Genomic DNA, 10062 nt, shown 5'->3' with positions numbered 1-10062 from the left:
ATGGTGTGTGCCCACTGATACTTCATTGCCATAGCAATGAACTACATCACTGTAGCTCATTGCTACAGTGATGTAGCATCTCATACAGATGTGCCCAATTAATACCACAATGGCATTCTTATTCTTTTTGTATAAAGTTTCTCTTCTAATTTTCTTCTTCATGTCATGGTTTTTATTTCATCTTTATTATCATCCTCTGCTATTCTGGGTTGTCTTTGCTGTATCTGCATGTTCAGTCCCTTTGTGGCACTAGTAATTAATGATAGTGCTTCAAAATCCAAGTATATTCATAATTTCACTTTACTAGTGTTTATACCGCTGATGACAGCTGACACAGCGGGGCAGAACACCATGAATTTTGGGATATCCATGCCATGGATTACAGAGAATAAAAATGTCATTGTTTTGTGATTATACCATTCACTTTTATAGTTATAAAGGATCTCCAGAAACACAGTGGGTGCATCTACATGAGATGTTTTACTGTACAGTAGTGTAGTTCAATACACAGTAAGCATGTCTGTTTACATGTGTACTTGTTTACTGCACAGTAAACCTCACTAATTATGAATAAATTTGCTACCTGCAAATGCAAGTAGCAAATTTATTTGTGATCATTTACTGTATGATCTTGTGTAGATGCCTGACCAAAAGCAAATCTGCTCCTGGTCAGCTGGCCACCAAGGGGCAGAAGATTGCTTCCTGCTGCTGGGTGGGCTCTACCACTGGAGCCTGGGTGGGGACTATGTCCCTTTGCCCCAGCAGCAGGGAGCTTGAAGCCCCCTGCTCTGAGATTGCAATCATGGAATGGGCGCTGGAAGTTCCTTATTTCCCAGTGTTGGCCCCATGGTCATGGAACTGGTGCTGGGCAATAAGGATCTATCAGTGCTGGCCCTGCAACCACAGAGCTGGCACTGGGAGCTCCCTGTTGGTGGGGGGCTGCAGAGCCTGTTCCCTACCCAGGTCCATGATTGTGGAGCTGAGTGGGGAACAGGCTCTCCAGACCCTGCCCCGCAATCATGGAGCACGGGCTGGGAACTGTCCCAGTCAGGGACAGGGCCCAGCTCCATTCCCTGATCAGGTGATTGAGGCATGGGGCTTGGAAAGAGCTGTACAGGTGGGGTAGGTCCTAGCTCCCTGCCCCAATCTGCTGGTGGGGCAGCTAGCAGTGAGCTAGCTACCAGCTGCCCCACTGGTAGATGGGGCAGGGGGCTGGGACCTGCCCCTACCCTGTAGCTTTTTCTGCAAGTTATTTTAACCCTGGGGTCTCATGGGATCAACCCCCACCCCTACTCTGCCACCTTGCAGTGTGGAGAACACCTGAATGTACAGTATGTGGCACCACAGATGTGTTTGTGGCATCACATACTGCATGGCTGCACTCATTGGGTATGGCTGTGGCCACTGAATACATTTTAGATGTGTCTCTATATGAACATTTCAGGGAAGTGTCTTACTGGACTTGACAAGGCCTTTGACTTATTTTACCTTGAAAGCTTCATGGGACACTTAGGGGACTATGGGCTGAACAATTCAATGGTCAGATGAATGGGAAACTGGCTGTGGGGTTGGATTCAGAGAGTACTAATAGACGGGTCTGTGTCAACCTGGCAGAAAATAGCCAGGGGGGTCCCCCAGGGTTCGGTACTTGGACCAGTGCTCTTCAACATCTACATCAGTGATCTGGATGTGGGGGTGAAAAGTTCACTGGCAAAGTTTGCCGATGGTACTAAGCTTTGGGGAAGTGCAGCCATGCATCAGGCTAGGTTGATGATTCAGGCAGACCTAGATGGATTAGTTAGCTGGCTGGACCAGAACCAGATGCAGTTCAACACTGAGAAGTGTAAAGGGCTCCATCTGGGGAGGAAAAATCCACAACAAACTTACAGGCTCAGCGGTGCTATGCTAGCTAGTACCACGTCCAAAAGGGACCTGAGGGGTCATAATTGACCATAAAATGAATATGAGCCACCAGTGTGATGCTACAGGTAGCAGAGCAAACAATATGCTGGCATGCATCAACCGATGCATCTCAAGCAAAACTAAGAAAGTGATTCTCCTCCTCCACTCAGCATTGATGAGCCTGCAGCTGGAGTACTGCATCCAGTTCTGGATGCCACACTTCAAGATGGATGTGGAGAAGCTTGAGAGAGTCCAGAGAAGAGCCACTCATATGATTAAAGGCCTGAAGAGCAAGCCATATGAGGAAAGGCTGACAGATATGGGATTGTTCAGCCTGGAAAATTGAAGATTTTGGGATGATTTGGTGGCATCTTTCAAATATATCAGGGGATAGGGGAATAGCTATTCACCAAAGCACCGAATGGAAAAACCAGGAGCAACAGTCAAACTCCTACAAGAAGGTTTCAGACTGGATATAAGGAAAAACTTCTTCACGGTTCATGTGACCAAACTTTGGAATAGACTCCCAGTGGGGGTGGTTCAGGCACCTACCCTGGAGATTGTTAAAAGGAGACTGGACAGGGGACATGTTGCTGGAGTTGTTTGACTCCAGCAGTCTTTCCCACCCAGAGCAGGGAGGTTGGACCCAATGATCTCATGAGGTCCCTTCCAGCCCTAAACTTCTTTGAATCAAAAGTTTATCTTTTGTCTTACAGTTTTTTTCATTGTTCAGAAGGGGATACTCCATGTTACCTTGTCTCACTGACTCTCAAAACAACCTCTACATTCAATGCAATTCTGAAGTATACTCTTGTGCTTGCTTTTCCCACTGGTATAAAGAAGGAGGCCACATGTAATAGAATATATTTAGCTACCTACACAGAATGAATAGTTCTCCCTTACCTTTCCTTCTGCTTGGTCATTGTGGCGGAGCACCTTTGGGGTACTCGCTGCATGGCAGGGGCTGCAGTAGGCTGAGGCAGAGTCCAGCAGGGAAGGCAGCCAGGTGAAGCCCCCCAGATCTCATTCTAAGGGGAAGGTGTGTGATGGAGCACCTTTGGGGTGATCGCCACTTTAGGGCTCTTACAGGCTCTGAAGGGAGCCTGCTTGGAAGGGCAGCAGGGGAAACATCCCTCATGTACCTTTTCAAAGGGGGAAGGTGTGGTTCATCTGGCTAGTCAGGCTACTGTTCCTGGCCAATGCACCACTGTGGCAAAGTGGGGCTCCCTGCCTAGGCACAGTGCTAGGTTCCACACTTTGCCACAGTCACCCCAAGCTCTATCCAGTACACTTGCATTTCAAGGATTGAAATAATTGTTTTGGATTACAGTCAAGATGACTTCTATTTTTTAAATTCAATTTATTATTTATTAATTTGTCTTGATTTATATGCTTCCCTTCCCAACAAAGGCTCAGGGCAGCTTGCAATAAAAGGACAGGATAACTTATCAAACCAGAATAAACAAGAGAACAAAGCAACTTAAAAGGGAAGCTACTGTATCAACATGAAACAGAACACCCCTAACCAATATCTCAGCCTAACTTTGCTTGCTAAACATCTACCCGAATTGGAAGGTTCTGAAACTTGTCCAGACTTGACTCTGGTGGAGGAAGGGAGGCTCCAGTGCTGGCCTCCTGTTCCATTTATGGACAATGGGAACCAGCCACAAAATTACTACATACTTTTGTGTAATAAATTGGTGGCTTATTTCCTGTTTTATCGCCTTGTTAAGTAATAACCCAGCCACATGTTAATTCAATTCAGTGGTTAATCACATCGTAAGTGTAACATCTGCTTGGGGCCTAAGTCAAAACAGGACTCAAAAAGAAGTCATATCATGGCACCCTTCTACACTTTGAACTGACAGGCACTTTGCTTCTGGATTCAGTTCAAAGTATCTTGGCACTATTTACAGCATCCTAAGTGGTCAAGGCTATTTTACTTCATCAGCTCTGAAGAGTTAAGTGGTTTATCTATCTTGGGAAAACTATTTTAACCAGAGGCAATAGCAGCTATGTTTCCTGGGAACATTACAGATTTCAGATTTTTCTACCTTTTGGTTAAGTAAAGAGGGTTTATTCATCCATAGAAGCTAATAATATCATTTTCCTTAACCCTAACAGGAAATGAACCTATTACTTTGTATAGCGGAATCAATTACGCTATCCACCAAATTGCATGAAGAACAAAAAACCATTCAGACATCCAGTTAGACAAAGGGTATCCTTCATTACCATGGTTATAGCAGATTTTGTAAGAGGCCTGCTGAGTTTAAAGTATATTTCAAGTCATCCCAATTTATACTTTGATTCTGAAATGCCTGAACATTCAAGAAATTATTAAAAAAAAAAAAAAGCGAAGCAGCCAAATGTTATATTCAAGAAAGGCAGAAGAAACTTCTGGGTTTTTCTTTTCACATTTGACTGTGTGCTTTTTAAAAACTAGTACATTTAATGGAAATGATATCCTATATGATATATAGCAAAGAGCAACAAGCAAAACATATTGGAAAGCATAGCAGCAAAAACTCCAAGACAAAACAGCCCCACATTTTTGAAGAATTGGAATTGGGATTAGAATTGTGGTTTGGGACCATTGCTATAAATTACAGATGTAACCAGCTGGAATAGTCTAGACAATGCCTGTGACATTCATAACATTTAGTTCTGTAAAGGCAGTAGTAATACTCTTCCTTAGGAAATTTGAGTAACTTTGATTGTGCAGCCCTCCATTCTAGAGATTATAGAGTTCATAGCTAGGCTTTTTTTTCCTTTGAGGTTTCAGTTTACCACTCATGAAACTCAGCTTGATAATGTACAAGGTATAGGTAAATGTTTAACTGTTTTTATTGAATGCATGCATGCCTATTATTTTTATTATTATACATTTTATTTTTGTAAGCAGGCAATTTATATCTATTAGATCAACACTCCATAATGTGGAGTATAGGCAGAAGGGAAAAACACTTACAGTCCATCACCACAGACCCAGAGTGGCCTGGCCTTATTTGTAGCTGGCTGTAAAATGGCAATCCTCCAGCAAGCTATAAACACGTAGACCAGAATTATGATATGGTCCTATGGTCTGTTCTACCCTGAACCTTGCGTTCGTTATTTGAGGAAAACATTTCTTGCAGGCATCAGACGATCACTGGGACTGATTGTTTTTGTTATTAATTTTCGTCTGTGATAGCACTTATGAGTCAAGTAGGGATGCGACTACTTTGTGCTAAGCCATATACAAATATATGATAAAAGATGAGGATCTCCCCAAAGACTTTGCAGTATGGAGGAAAAGGTAGAACTCTAAATTGAAGATTCAGAAAATCTTGCATCAAGAAGGAAATGTTACTTTTAATGGGTTTTGAACCATTCCAACCTTTTGGACTTGCCTGTAAAAATGTGCTGTGACAACATAGCATCCACAGGTACATACATGACCAGCAGCTACTTTGCCGTAGCAGTGCACTCCCCCCATTGTAGCATACCACTAAGGCAAAGTAGCTGTTAAAAATAATCATGCGCTATGCATATGCACAATATGGGTGGTTACTGTGCCAAAAGGAAGTACTAAAGCATGGTGTAGTAACAACATCACCAGAGGGGAATGTGTAGACATGCTCTGTCTTACCTATGATAAATGCTTAACACTTTGTACCTTTACAAAAGGACTTACAGACCATGGAGCATTCAATTGTATTTTCAAAATGATTGATTTTGATTCAAGTCTCCCAGCGTTTGGAGCAAGAACACACAGTAAATCAAACCTCTGTCTCTTTTAAATACAAAGGTATGTATTGAACCTGAACAGGAAATTCCATATAAAACAACTAAATCAAAATTTACCTGTTTTGGCATTTTGTTTTGTATACAACAAAACCAGCATTAAGTTCAAGAGGATTTAATCAAAGAAGTTCAAAAATATTGCTGGAGTGTTTATTTTACTTTTGATTTATACACAGAGTTTCTGCAAGTACAAAAAGGAGAAATTCACATAAATGATATTACTAAAATTCCAGACTGTGAACATTAAGTATAAGCAGTAAATACTAACACTGGGGGAAAACAATCCTAGATGTAAAACCATAAAATAACAGCATTTACTAAATAAAGTTAAAAAAATACTAGCTTATATTGTGGAAAAAAGAATTTGTAGCAATTTAAATGCTGCCAGTTTTGTAGTAATTGGACAATCTTATTTCTCCATTAGACAGACAGATGGATAACACACTTCATAAAACACTAATGCTTATAGGCACTACTTGGTATATTAATCAATATTTGCAAAATCAGGAGTAGAATTTTAAATATTGACTTTATCAAAGACGCAGAGTTCAGACCTAGAAACATCTGCACCAAAGTCCCATTAGCAAAAAAGTTTATGCTAAAAAAGTTATTTTGCAGTTAAATCACTAAATTAACTATTGAGATTATGTTTTGAAAAGCTATTAAATGTGTGCCAAACAGGCAAAGAAAACACACTAAACTTACTAATACTGGTTTTTTTTGTCATCATACTGGCCACAGTTATGGGATTAAACAACAGCTGGACAGAACATTAGCAGGATGGTATACAAGGTGCTGTGCCTTAATGACGAGCGGTAATAGTAATATTCAAATCATAATTTGTGCACTGATGTGCAAAAGTTTAAAATGCTATCTGTTGACATTTGATTAACAATGCCCAAGATTGGTCCTAGAATTGTTGACATGGTCTCTGATATCTGGTATGGAAATATCCCAGTGGGATAAATATTGGAGCCAAAATTTCAAAGTAAAATTTCTTCTCCAGTAAAATTGTTAAAAATACACCCCAGGTGCAGCAAAGAGACACTAGGTTGCTAAATAACTTATAACATAGGAATAGAAAACTGACATAAAGGGCAAAATCAGTTGATGTGTTCAAATGGCATTTTCCCAATCAAGTAACTGCCACTTTGGTATTTATGGCAGGCACAGTATGATCCTATTCCACATGCAGCGTGGATGTGTAAGCATTAGCAGTAGGCTTCACTCTGGCTGGGCAGGCACATGCTCTGCGTATGTTCATTTGAGCATCTATTTAGAAGGGGATTGGAAAGGGGCTTTGGTCATGTTTCACCTGTGGTCTGACAGTTGGAGAACTGTGCTGGAAAGTCAGAGCGAAATGTAGGCTCAAACCTCCTCTGTGCAAGGGGGTGGCCTAGAACCTGACTTTCCAGCTCCCTAGAGACTGTCTAAAAGGCACCTCTTATGCTAAAAGATGGGAGGGCTGTCTTCTTCTGGCATTGAACACCAGTTAGTCATAGGTTTTTGTTGCATATGTTTACAGGACTTATGTGCCCACCAGCCTACACACGTACAGAGCCATGTACTTCGCCAGTCAGTATGCAGCCCACTGTGAATGCTTATGTTTCCATGCGGAACATGGAATAGGATTGCAAACTACATGTGCCAAAAATGCCCCAGATGCCATACTGTTTGATTTTAGTGCTCAGTCTAGTGGTATCTATTTACCCTGTTCCTAGAGATACTACAAGCCCTATTTTGAGATCTGCACTGACGACTCCGAGGTGCCTGGGCCTCAGAATAGAGGTAATGTATATCAGTTCCAAACCACTGACATCACAATGTGTAAAATGTATTCTTACCTTCAGATTTCATGTGAATAAATCCATTATTATGTTTAAATATTTCCATGTTACCTGTCAATGGAAAAGCCGTACATACCTCCAATGTAAAGATAAAAAACAGCTTACTAGTTTTAAAGTGTAGCCATTTGCACTTCTTAAATTTTCAACATATAATTAACTGCTTAAAGTACAAAGTAAGCTATTATCTGATACAAGAAAGAGAAGGGAAAGAAATGTAGCAAAATGAAATGTACATTAAATGGCCACAAATACATGTCATTTGGAAGTTAGAAGGTTTCTTAAGGTTCTGAAATAGCTTTCTGCTAGGGAAAAAGCCTAACTTGCTTTAGGATGGAGCTTGATAATATAGTCCAATTTATAAATTTATGTGGCTGCTGGTGATGGCAAAAGACTAGTCTCTATAAGACAGGTGGTTCTTTCCAGTCCTAAGTTATGCACATTTTTTTCTTCTCACAAAAACCTTAAATCATTTCACTAATAGATGAGCTCCACTGCAATAATATACATGCTTACTTGGAGCATTTAGACTAGGTTCAACTAACTAGATTTCATTCAGACGGTTATTAATATCATCTTACTTTTCAGGAGATTGAAATTCTTTTTTTTTCTTTATAGAACAATAACCATTTAGTCAGATCCATTTTACATTGTCAGTATTATATTTTACTTCCTTTAGCCACATCTGAAGAAAATAAATCCTTTTCTTTTGTTTCCCCATGCACAAAGCTTTCAAAAATAGAAAGAAAAAAAATCATCAGAAAATGAAATAGAGTTCACCTTCAAAGTACTGCATGTGACTGGAAATAAAATAATTCCATTTCATGGAGTGATATATTTTTAATGCTTTTTCTATCTTCAGATTTACTGTTATGTCAGAAAAATAACTTGAAATCTACAGCTAGGAAAAGGAGCAGAGATATTTTTATTTCCTCCATGAACATAATATTACTGAATACCCTGAATGTCTAGATTTTGTTCTTTGGATGCAGCCCAAGAAGATTTTCTCTGACCTTTAACCTTCTGAATTTCCTAAGATCTGAGTCAGCAAAAATGCTTCTTCAGCTACACAAATATGAACATTATCAGTTTAGAAGAGCTCCTTGATCTTTAAACCCAATAATCAGAGTCTGAATTTTCTGGAAGTAAGATATAACTTTGAACAGCCCTTACTGAACGCAGTATATTGTATTGCTTCAGAAATGTCCTGTCTTTGAGAAAATATTGTGTCTCTCACATGTAGCTCTACAGAATTCACTGAAGTTACTCTCACTTTACCAGAGAAAGAAAACACACAAGAGAAGCCTGACTAGTTCAGTGAGGAGGACGTTCCCTTGGGTGGAGGTGGGAAGAGGATCTTGGTCCCAGAGACTTCATATGCATTTTGTACTACATAGTTGTTGGATCAAATACATAAATGGCATTGGGACTTGGGATCAAATACATAAATGGCATTGGGACTTGGGATCAAGAGTCAGGGCTCCTTCCTTGCTAGGGCAATGTCTACCTCACTGGCCTACATTGTAACGGTCCCTCTTGTTTGCTCTCCTAATCAAAGGATTTTGTACTCTTTCCTGTCCAGTGGATCAGCTTCAACAGGAGCACCAGAGTTTACTCAGCCTGGTCCTACCATAGCCTGGTAGTTAGGAGCCTTTTGTGGGAGATATGAAGAGGGCCTTAGACCCAAGTCTCCCATATCCCTGACAAGTGATCTAACTACTAGGATACGGAGTAAAATTATGAACTCACTGGCAATATCTACATGAGATGCTGACTGTGCAATAGGTCATTACTACTGTGCAAGTGTCACATGGCACAAAGTGCGACATGACACTAGTGCACAGTAGTAATGAGGTACTGCACAGTTGGCATCACCAAAAAGCCATTTGGGGATGCTACTGTGCGGTGCTAGTTACAATCATTTAGTACTTAAGTATGCAAATACTAAATGACAACAGCGCAGTAACAACTGCACAGTCAGCATCTCATGTAGACAGACCACTGTGTCTGCACACTAGCTATGTTCTCCATTACCTAGATCTGTTCTATCTGAAGGCATGGACTGGTGCCAGAAGATTTAGACATCACATGCACTTAAAAGTTTAGGTGGGACTTTGCTGAATCACATATTAGCCAAAAAGCACCTTGGGGTATGAGCACACCTACATTTAGAGGCCTTTCAAAAAGGGACTGTTTCAAAAGAGAAGCAGCTGTTACATTCTTTAGACAACCTGGAATGATACAAATGTAGCAAAACCCCTCCAGCTTCAACACTGGATGAAGGAGTATTAAAACTGGAGTAGTTCTGTCATGTGTACTGTTCCTGGCTTGTCTACAGGTAAAAATTTGAATGTAATAGCTACTGCATTTTGAAACATTACCTTTTTAAAGTGGCTCCAACTGTAGCACTGTCCATAACCTTAGTGACCAGATCACCTAAATCTCTTTCTGAATCTGGGCTGAGGTTAATATTGGTGATATAGACACTGTGCAGCTTAATGTTTCCTCTATGAAAACAGAAAAAAAGGTC

Source organism: Crocodylus porosus, unplaced genomic scaffold (assembly GCF_001723895.1).
Source record: "Crocodylus porosus isolate Cpor-Errol unplaced genomic scaffold, CroPor_comp1, whole genome shotgun sequence".
Taxonomy (NCBI): Eukaryota; Metazoa; Chordata; order Crocodylia; family Crocodylidae; genus Crocodylus; species Crocodylus porosus.
The sequence above is the reverse complement of the archived record's forward strand: the minus strand, read 5'-3'. Positions refer to the sequence as shown.